Source organism: Nicotiana tabacum, chromosome 2 (assembly GCF_000715075.1).
Source record: "Nicotiana tabacum cultivar K326 chromosome 2, ASM71507v2, whole genome shotgun sequence".
Classification (NCBI taxonomy): Eukaryota; Viridiplantae; Streptophyta; class Magnoliopsida; order Solanales; family Solanaceae; genus Nicotiana; species Nicotiana tabacum.
In genome coordinates this window covers 8043067-8054546 of record NC_134081.1, presented here as the reverse complement: position 1 = coordinate 8054546, position 11480 = coordinate 8043067, and the positions used below count along the sequence as shown (strand labels likewise).

The window sequence follows — 11480 nt, the reverse complement described above, 5'->3', positions numbered from 1 at the left end:
GTCCTTTTAGGTCTAATAAGAGTGTCATGGTTTCATGGTAAGAGCCATGTATTAATCAATTTCAACCACACTTGCGCTTCTGCCTTCATTTTCTTCTTAGGGAATTTCCTATGGCGATTGGATTTCTTGTCCCGAACCCAAGCCGCCATAAAATTCACACCACAAAGAATGTGTCTCAGCTCTCGATATGTAGGACGGGTGATGAAATTGTCCAAGGGTTCCTGGGGAACATCCGGCGCACCTAAGATAATGCATATTGCCGAGGCTGAAAAATCGATCAACTTCCCCCAATAAGCACCAGCTGCTCAGGATCCTTTGGATCAAATCAGGTATAAAACTCCCGAATAAGGTTGACATTTATATCCCCGGTGTTCCTGAACACATAGCTCAACCCAAGATCATGAATACCTTTCCAGATTGCTTGATACTTGGCTTTTAGGCGACACTCATGAACAGCTGCCTGAGGATGTATATGTGTCGGCCGACAACGCTTGTACCGGTCCTTGACATTTGGGGGTATGCTCTTAAGACCAAATTCTCGCTGTCCCTCAGGTTGTGTGCAAGTGGCTGCTATAGCTGCAACTGCTTGCAATCCTTCAACCTGACTTGAAATAGCTTCCCCTCCTTTTTGCTTTTTCGGTGGAGGTGCGGAGGGAGCCTTAGCCTTGGACGGAGCGGTGGCTTTGCCCTTGACTTTACCAGTATCCTTCTTTGGAGGCATGTTCCTACCTACACAAGTGAACCTTACTCAGTTTTAGACGCATTGCAACATTTCAAAACATGGTTTTGCGACCCCACACTAAGAGTTCATCACATGATGTTCAACAATTTCTGAGGCTACTCAGACTTCACCTCGTTATTTTCGCATGAGAATCAAGCAAGGACACAAGGATGTTTTCTACAATTTCGAAGGATCGGGCTACCGGTGAGCCACCCCACACATAAAATTTAAAGTTGTGCGCGGCGACATAGCAGTAGTATTACAATCCCGGAGACTCGGGCTCCAATAGGGACAGAGAATTCCTTTGAGGCATTTTGACAAACACTTAGCATGCACTAGTGCCATGGAAGTGCTTGTAGGGATGAGGGATTGTCTCGCCCTCCCAAATCGGCTTGGGAATTCTGTGCTACTACTTTTGCACACAACAACAATACCATTCCTATGGGGTTTATGGGTTTGGGACGCACGAACACATTGTTACTATGAAGAACAACCCCAAAAGTTTTATCTGATTTCATGCACGTACCCAATTCGAAATTTGGCAAAGAGTAGAGTTATAAACCATACCTTAGATGTTCAGAAGGAGGGATTGCACTTGAATTGATTTTGCAAGTGAGGGAAGGAGGGGATCAATACTTGTCTTCAATGGATTTGTGTGGGAGGGGGAGTGGCAGTGCGTGAGTGTTTGAGGCGTTTTGAGGCAGTGTGTTTGAGGCATTTATGTTAGATTTTAAGGGGAGGAGCTAAAAGAAACAAAACAAAAATAAAATAAACGAAAACACTTACCTGGCGACGCGAGCTTCTGGCGAGATACAAACCTGACGACGCGAGCTAAAAGGTGTGTGGTGCAAGGGTTGACGCGAGACCTTCCTTGCTATAACCCTTGCAACGCGAGCTCCAACGTGAGATACAAACCTGGCAATGTGAGTTGTGCCACCTGGCCAAGCGCTCTGAGAACCTGGAGCCGTGAGGTCTAGTGCCCGGTCCACTGGTACTGGCTATAAAATATCTAGTTACGCTAAAAATAAACTACGAATTAGGTTGCCTCCCAACGAGCTCCTTAGTTAACGTTACGGCATGACGAATACAACATTACAATGGGTTGCCTCCCACGAAGCGCCTAATTTAACGTCGCGGCACGACGCAGGCAATCGAACTTAAAGCTCTCTCAAGATTTTTGGCTCTTGCAAATGAGTCACTGATACCAATTTCTTCTCATCCATGCCCAAGTAATGTTTCAACATTTTCCCATTGACTCTAAACCTATTTGTCCTATCCTCGGACTCAATTTCTGCAGCTCCATTTGATAACACATGCACTACTCTGAATGGTCCCGACCATCTAGACTTCAACTTGCCCGGAAACCACTTCAATCTTGAATTGTATAGCAATACCCCGTCTCCAAGTTTAAAATTTTGTTCAAGAATATTTTTGTCATGCATCACCTTCATTCTCTCCTTATATAGCCTTGTACTCTCAAAAGCATGGTAACGGAACTCGTCAAGCTCATGCAACCCTGTGACTCTACTTGTACCCGCTATTTCCATGTCGAGATTCAACTGCCTCAAGGCCCACAAGGCTCTATGCTCCAACTCCACAGGTAAGTGACACGCTTTTCCAAATACCAATTTATATGGTGACATGCCAATTGGAGTCTTAAAAGCGGTACGATAGGCCCAGAGTGCATCGTCTAACTTTTTTGCCCAATCCGTTCTTGTAGTATTCACGGTCTTTGTCAACACACTCTTGATTTCTCTATTCGACACTTCCACTTGCCCACTTATTTGTGGATTATATGGGTTGGCAACCTTGTGGCGAACACCATATTTTTCTAACACTTTTGCGAAATCTCGGTTGCAGAAGTGTGTGCCTCTGTCACTGATTATTGCCCTTGGAGTGCCAAATCGAGTGAATAAATTCTTTCTCGAGAAACCAATGACTCTTTTGCATCATTTTTCGGGAGCGCTGCAGCCTCCACCCATTTTGACATATAGTCCACAGCTACGAGTATGTACTTGTTGTCATATGAGTTGACCAAAGGACCCATGAAATTGATTCCCCATACATCAAACACTTCTACCTCCTGAATTGGGTTCATGGGCATCTCATGTCGGCGGAAAATATTCCAGGTTCGTTGGCATTCATCACAGCCCTTCACCCAGAAGTGTGCATCTTTGAACAATGTCGGCCAATAAAAGCCTGACTCCAACACTTTTGCAGTTATCCGTACTCCCCCGAAATGGCCACCATATGGGGATGCGTGACAAGCCTACAAAATAGAAGATTGGTCTATCTCGGGAATACATCTTCGGATCATGTTATCAACACAAATCCTGAACAGATAAGGCTCATCCTAATAATACATGTGATAGTCACGAAAGAACTTTTTCTTTTGGACAGAGGAGAGGTCATAGGGAACAATACCGCTCGCCAGGTAGTTTGCAATGTCTTCATACCATGGCGCTACCTCAAGGTTCGTGGCTAATAGTTTTTCATCCGGGAAAGTATCCACAATCTCTTCCAACTCAACCTTCTTCTCTGCTCCTTTCAGCCTAGACAAGTGATCAGCCACTTGGTTCTCCGTTCCCTTTCGATCACGGATTTCTAAGTCAAATTCTTGCAGCAGTAGCACCCATCGAATCAGGCATGGCTTTGACTCCTTCTTATCAATTAGGTACCTGAGAGCAGCATGGTCAGTATAAACAATTACCTTCGAGCCTATCAGGTATGACCTGAATTTGTCAAATGCGAACACCAGTGCTAGCATCTCCTTCTCGGTCACTGTGTAATTTAGTTGGGCACCACTCAAGGTTCTACTTGCGTAGTAGATTGGATGCATGACTTTATTTTTCCGCTGCCCAAGAACTCCTCCCACATCATAGTCGCTTGCATCACACATAAGCTCAAATGGTTGCTCCTAGTCGGGTGCAACTATGATAGGTGCAGACACCAGCCTCTTCTTCAATTCCTCAAAAGCTACCCTGCAGTCATGAAAAAATAAAAAGAAGTAATCTTCTTCAAGCAATTTACACAATGGGTTAGCAATTTTGGAAAAATCTTCTATAAATCGCCTATAGAAACCGGCGTGGCCAAAGAAACTTCTTATCGCCTTGACGGAAGTGGGTGGTGGAAACTTTTCTATTACATCCACCTTTGCGCGATCCACTTCAATGCCCTTACTCGACACTAGGTGCCCCAAGACTATACCTTCTTGTACCATAAAATGGCACTTTTCCCAGTTTAATACCAGATTAGTCTCCATACACCTCTTCAATACTCTTTTCAAGTTCATAAGGCAATCATCGAATGAGTTTCCCACCACTGAGAAGCCATCCATGAAAACCTCCATTATTTCCTCTACCATATCTGTAAAGATGGCCATCATGCACCTTTGGAATGTGGTGGGTGCGTTGCATAGGCCAAACGGTATTCTCCAAAAGGCATAGATACCATAAGGGTAGGTGAACGACGTTTTCTCTCTATCCTCCGGGCCAATAGAGATCTGGTTATACCCCGAGTATCCGTCCAGGAAACAAAAATGGGACCTCCCCGCTAATCTGTCTAGCATTTGATCAATGAATGGTAGCGGAAAATGGTCTTTTCAGGTGGCCTTGTTCAATTTTCTGTAGTCCATAGGAATTCGCCATCCCGTGACTATTCTTGTTGAGATCAGCTCGTTGTTCTCGTTTTGCACTACAGTCATTCTCTCTTCTTTGGCACACACTGAACTGGGCTGACCTAGTTACTGTCAGAGATGGGGAAGATGATTCCCACATCTAACCACTTGATAACTTCTTTCTTCACCACTTCTTTCATGTTGGGGTTCAGCCTTCTTTGATGTTCTCTAGAAGGTTTGTACCCATCTTCCAGTAGAATCTTATTCATACAAAATGGCGGGCTGATACCATTAATATCTGCAATGGTGCAACCAATTGCAGCCTTGCACTCGTTTAACATATGCAAAAGTTGTTCTACCTGCACATCTAACAAACTAGATGAGATAATAACATGTAAAGTTGAGTTAGGTCCCAAGAAAGCAAACCTGAGGTGAGACGGTAACGGTTTTAGCTCCAATTGTGGTGGCTCTTCAATTTATGGCTGAGCTTGAGGGGTTTTTTTTTCTTCTCTAAGTGTAAAGGCTCGAATTCGAGCTCTCTTTTACAGTACCCTTGGCCTTTAAGAGCCAAAACCCACTTCGCCAAGTCCTCACCATCTACCTCTTCTAAATTCATGAGGCAGGCTGCTAGAGGGTCTTTTACATTCAGAGCCTCATGTTCCTCCTCCAAAATCACATCCACAACTTCTATCAGAGAGCAGTTAGCAAACTCACTAGGTCGCCGCATAGACTTCTACACATTGAATGTTATCTCTTTATCATTCAGTCTCATCTTTAGCTCCCTAGTTTCACAATTAATTAAAGCTCTCCTGGTGGCAAAGAATGGTCTTCCCAAAATTATGGGAATCTCTTCGTCAACCCGGCAGTCCAGAATGACAAAATCTGCCGGAAATACAAACTTTCCAACCTGCACCAGTACATCATCAAGTATACCTGATGGCCTCTTCACCGTTCGATCAGCTAGCTGTAGTAACATGGATATGGGTCTTGCTCTTCCAATGCCTAACCTTTTATAGATAGTCAAGGGCATCAAGTATATGCTCGCCCCCAAATCACACAATGCTTTAGCAAAAGCATAGTTGCCTATTGTGCATGGGATTGTGAAACTCCCTGGGTCGCACAACTTCTCAGTTATGGATCTCGTCACTACAGCACTACATGTCTAAGTTAGTGTAACCGTGGCCAAGTCTTGAAAGTCAAACTTGCGAGACATCAAGTCCTTCATCATTTTTTGCATACCCAGGCATCTCCCTCAAGGCGTCAATCAATGGAATATTCACCTGGATTTGCTTCAACATCTCCATGAATTTCTTATATTGCTCATCTTTCTGATATTTGGCCAATCTTTGTGGGAAGGGTGTTTGAGGTCGCTTCTTTCCCGTGACTTGAGTTTGATCCTGCTCGGGCACTTTTTCTAATGCCTTCGCTTGTACCTCCTCAATCCCCTATTTAAACTTTTTTTTCTTGTTTATTTCCTCCTGGGTTGGTTGGATTCTTACTTATGTCAGCTTTGTTGACTCATCTACCTCAACCGGTACTGGCACAAACATCTCGGTCGGTCGGCTTTCGCGAGCAATTTCTTGCTCTAGATCAAGGTCTCTACCATTCCTCATACTAACAGCCATCAACTATTTCGGGCCCTGCTCTTTCGGGTTAACATGTGTGTCTGCAGGTAATGTCCCTTAAGGACGAGTGTTAAGGGCCATGGATATTTTCCCTAGTTGAATCTCAATGCTCTTGATAGTTGAGTCGTGTGATACTACCTTTTCTTGCATTTGGTGGACCTTTTCTTCCATTTTTCCTCTGGACCCAATGAATTGTTGCAGCATTCATTTAATTTCAAACAACCCATCTTCTTGTCACACTATCTATTGTTGTTGAGGTTGTTGATAAGCTAGTAGTTGATTCTGCTGATTGTACCCTTGTTGCCTTTGATAAGGCATAGCCTGACCTTGTTGTCGTGCAGCTCCAAGATTATTATTATTATTATTGTTGTACTGCTGACGTGGTGGCCTATATTGTTGATTTTGTTGTCCCCAAGTCTGACTGCCTTGTCTCTGGCCTCCATAGTTGCCCACATAGTTCATATTCTCTTGATAGTTCTGATTGTCACTTTCACCACTCAACGAGCACACATATGGATGATTAATGCATGGTGTACATAATCCTTCATTTGTCGTGTCAGCTATGTGCACCTGCTTCTGGCCTGACTCATCAATCTTTTTGGTTAGGATACTCAATTGCATCATCATCGTAGCCATATTCTCATCCATGGAGTTGTTTGGGTCTAAAGCTATTGAGTGAACTACAAGAGTGATTGTAGAGTCTCTTGTCATCCATCCTAAGTTTTGAGCCATTTTATCAAGTAAGACCTTGCATTCCCTGAATGATTTGCTCAAAAATGCTCCACCTACTGAAGCATCAGCATTGGCATTCAAGTTGTCTACCAATCCCATGTAGAACTTTCGCCCCAACATCTGATCTGGAATGCCATGATGTGGACACTTAACCAGCATATCTTTGAATCTCTCCCACGTTTCTTGCAATGTTTCAGTTAGTTTCTGCCTGAAGCTCAATATCTCATCAACTTGCTTGGCAGTCTTATTGGGTGGGTAGAATTTGTTCAAAAACTGCTTAACTAATTCCTCCCAAGTGGTAATGGAATTTATGGGGAGCGAATTAAGCCAAGTTTGAGCCTCTCCCATCACCAAGAATGGAAACAACAACAGCCTTATTGCTTCTTGTGTCACATTTGGTCGCCTTTGCGTGACACAAATCGACAGGAAATTTTTCAGGTGCTGCTAAGGATCTTCAATGTAAGACCCCGAGAACAGTCACTTGTTCTGTAACAAATGTAGCATGTTGTTTGTGATTTGAAATGATTCTGCTTATATCTGAGGGACTGCAATTGCGGTAGCCATATTTTCAACGATAGGTTGTGCCCAATCAGACAAGGCTGCTTCTGGCACAAGAGGTGCCACACCCTGGTTGTTCGGGTCATTCTCATTATTATGGTTGTATATTACGTCACCTATGTTTAGTTTAATTCGTTCTGTTGAGTTCTGTTGTTGTTTGTCTTTCTTGTTTGCTCGATTTAGTGCCTTGAAAACTTTCTCAGGGTCCGGTAATGCTCCGTACAATTCACCAGTTCTTGAGGAGTTTCTAGGCATACACCTGTAACACACAAGACTACAAACGTTAGAGTTTCAATATAATGAATTTCAAGTCGAGAAAGTTGAATAAACTACGAATTCTAACAATTCTTTTAGCCGTAATTAATAACACCGTTAATTCCTCGGCAACGGCGCCAAAATTTGATCACGCCCAACTATGCCTCCTAAGAGGTTTAGCGGTCGTTGCAAATATAATCTGATTTATAAGTCCGGAGTCGAATCCCACCGGGAATTAACCTATTAATCACAACCACTAGTTTCGTAAGAATCCAAATAATAAACCTTCAGAAATATTGAATAATGAGTTGATGGTTTACTAACTCAAAGAAAGGTAATTGAAAAGCTATAATTTTACTAATAATAAAGCAAATGTTGTAGACAAGATTGGAAAGGTCTAGGGTTTTGATTTTCCCTATTGTCGGAATATCCCCCGCTACGGTTCCTATAAATTCACCTAAGTATTCCCTACCGATCATGAGTACTTTAAGTGTGTAGCTCTCTCTCGAGAAACTACCACAATTTACTAGACGTATTCTCTCGAACTATGCTAGCTAGCACTAATTTACCGCTCACTATGATCTCACCAAGGTTTCGTTATCTCTAATACCTCATTTAAACCCTCCGTATTGATCTCTCAAATACGTTAGGAGCGGTGTTGTTCAACAACTACCTAAATACATACTCTCTCTCGAGCAGTACACACTAAATAGGCACAGTCAATTGAGGGGCCTTCAACCAACAACAATAATAATATAGTTGAACAAGTAGAGAAAAGTAAATGTCGAATTTATATTAAACGCAATGAAAAAATCATCCTTCAATAGGTTCCATCAAACCCCAGATTAGAAGTTTAACTACTCATATTCGTAGTAACAATTTTCCAAGTATTTTGCATAAAAAAATTACAATGAAAAGATGAAGGAATATGAACTTGATGATTCTCCCCACCCCACCCCCCACCCCAAAAGTTGTTTCACTTGCTATTCTTGCCTCTGGTCGCAACAACTACCCCAAAAGTGATGTTTAGTGAATATTTATATGTGTAGGAAAAGACCTAAACGAAATAGCCCAAGTCCAAACCCAACAAGGAGACGAAATAGGCTTTTAAAATTCGGAACTCCCTCGCTATAGACCATGCGCCGCGAGCTCTGCCGCATGCTCCGCCTCGCCTCAGCCCTTGTGTCGCCAGCTCTGCCGTGAGCTTGACCTTGCCTAAGCCCTTGCGTCGCGCGCAAAACAGCTCGCCTCTCCTGCTCTAACACGATCCATTTGGCTTGCTATGCCTGCTGCTTCATTTTCATTCCGCTCAATTCTTTCTTTCTTCTTTCATGTTGCTTTCGAGCATGATTTATACTTTAAATATTCACTTTGCTCCAATTTCATCTCCAATGGATCTACACATAGAATAGACTCAATTCAGCGCAAATATAGTATAGTTTAGCATTAAAGAACCTAAAGTGTAAGGTAAGGAATGCAATAAAAATATAGAATTATAGCCAAACATCATCTAGTCCATGCCATCTCCATGAATTTGGGCTACTGGATCTGAATCGTCTAAAATTTTGCGGGGCCATCAAAAATGACCTTATGAACAATAGCCATGGTTTTTGCATGACCATTCCTCATTTTTGGTATTTTAGGGCAAAAAACTAGAATTCGGGTCGATTTTCAAATTTTCGTGTGCTCTAGTCCACGCCATCTCCATGAATTCGGGCTACCGGATCCGAATCGTCTAAAATTTTGCGGGGCCATCAAAAATGACTTAATGAAAAATAGTCATTTTTTCGGCATGACCGTTCATTTTTTTTGGCATTTTAGGGCTAAGAAATAGAAATTCTGACCGATTTCCAAATTTTTGTATGTTATAGTCCACACCATCTGCATGAATCCAGGTTACCGGATCGGAATCGTCTAAAATTTTGTGGGACCATTAAAATGACTAATGAACAATAACCATGGATTCGGCATGACCGTTCCTCATTTTTTAGCATTTTAGGGCCAAAAAACTAGCACTCGGGCCGATTCCAAATTTTCGCGTGTTATAATCCACGCCATCTGCATGAATTCGGGATACCGGATCCGAATCATCTAAAATTTTGCGGGGCATAAAAAATGACCTAATGAGCAATAATAACGATTTTAGCATGACCGTTGCTTATTTTTTGACATTTTAGGGCCAAAAAATAAAATTTGGGTCGATTTCCAAATTTGAAATTTACTTTCGGAAAGAAAAAAGTTTATAGCATAAGTTCCGAAAATAAGTTGGAGCTGACAATTGAAAATTGGAAAAAGGGCAAAAAAATATCCCTAATTTATGAAAAATGGCTCACAAATATCCTTCTTCCACCTTTTGATTTAAAAATATCCACGTCCTTTATGAAAAATGGCTCACAAATATCCTTCTTCCACCGTTAAATTTTGGCTCAAACTAACGGTCAAAATCTGGGTCAAATTTGGCTCTTTAAAACAGACACGTGGTCTATTATGATTTGCCACAACTCATAACTAAATTAATACCCACCCAATTTATAAACCCGCCCCACTACTGACCCGTTTCTTTTAACCTTAAACCCCTGATTCTTCATCCTCACTACAACTGCAATCTTCACTGTTTTTTAATCCCAAAGCTCATGTAAAACATATAGAGCTTGTGCTCCCTAGACCAGTACGCTAGCTCAATGCCCTGTCCTGTTGGTTTTGTTAGTAAGGAGGGCAAATTCTGAGCTTAAAAAACAGAGTGGAAACGGGAAGGATAGTGAAAAGCCGAAATTTTTCGTTTGTGGCCATGTGGATTTTCCAGGAAACAAACTTGTGGAGTTCCTCAGTCGCCAAGAATCTGAAAGTTGCCGGAAAAGGAAATAAAGATTGCCGGTAAAGTGCCTTCAGGTATGGTCGTCGGAGTTCGATTTTTCGACAACGATTCGGTCTAAATGGCCAAAAGGTGGAATGAGGGTATTTGTGAGTCATTTTCCATAAGTTAGCGGTATTTTTGGCCATTTTTCGTTAGAAAATTTTGTGAAAGCATGTGTCACTTCATGTGACATCAGCAACTATGATTCCCTTTTAGGTATTGAAAGAAGGATCGTGTATCTCTGGGATTTACGAAAGTGTATATGTACATTTATTGTAATTAAGTGCAAAGAAGGGGCAAAATTAGATTTCCAAAAAGGACTGCAACTCTATCCATTACCGGGACACAATAAAAATTATAGAAAAAATAATATTATATAGTCGCTCTTAAAATAATAGCCAAAAAAATATATATTTTTTATATATTATTTATATATATATACAATTTATATGTTATATATAAAAATTATACAATTTTGATACACTTTTTGGCTACCAAACGTAAATAGTCTCTAGCAGGGGCTAAAAGTGATAATAACAAATTATAGGAAATAGGAGTACTGGCTTTTCAGTCAACTGAGCAGCAAGTCTACGGGCAAAACAGTAATAAACTAAACTTTTATGAATTTGTTCGTAAATTTACATGAACCAGAAGCTCCTCATGGTTCTCTCTTATTAATAGTACTAGTAACCGATAGCCCGTATTGTGTGCGGCCCAATAAACATATGCTAAATATTAGGCTACAATTTTTGGGATCTTCATACACATAGACGATTATTGTTTTCTTTTTTAGCAGATATACAAAAAATATACACTAATGATACATGATTGTTCATATATATATATATATATATAAATTGTACATATATATTATATATTTAACGGGCATTTTTAGCTTAAGCAATTGGATGTACGACTATTTAGCTTAAGAATCCTAAAGTTAATTTTAAACCACCTAAAATAATTGAAAAGAAAAAAGAATATAATTTTGTTGGTCCCAACTATTACCTGAAATTCAAATTTTAAAAGGAATCTGCTTTTATGATCATGTTGTGCTAATTAACATGAGCAAATTTTCCGCTTAACTTATGTTGAATGATACAAAGATCCTTTTTTATA

At 41.0% G+C, this 11480-nt stretch overlaps 1 non-coding gene across 1 annotated transcript; it reads left to right on the top strand.

Annotated features, from left to right (window-relative positions):
- Nucleotides 1-6824: 6824 nt before the first annotated feature.
- On the top strand, nucleotides 6825-6931 carry LOC142173890 (small nucleolar RNA R71). Its single transcript, XR_012703250.1, has one exon. It is a non-coding gene; the product is annotated as a small nucleolar RNA R71 (small nucleolar RNA).
- The last annotated feature ends 4549 nt before the right edge of the window (nucleotides 6932-11480 follow it).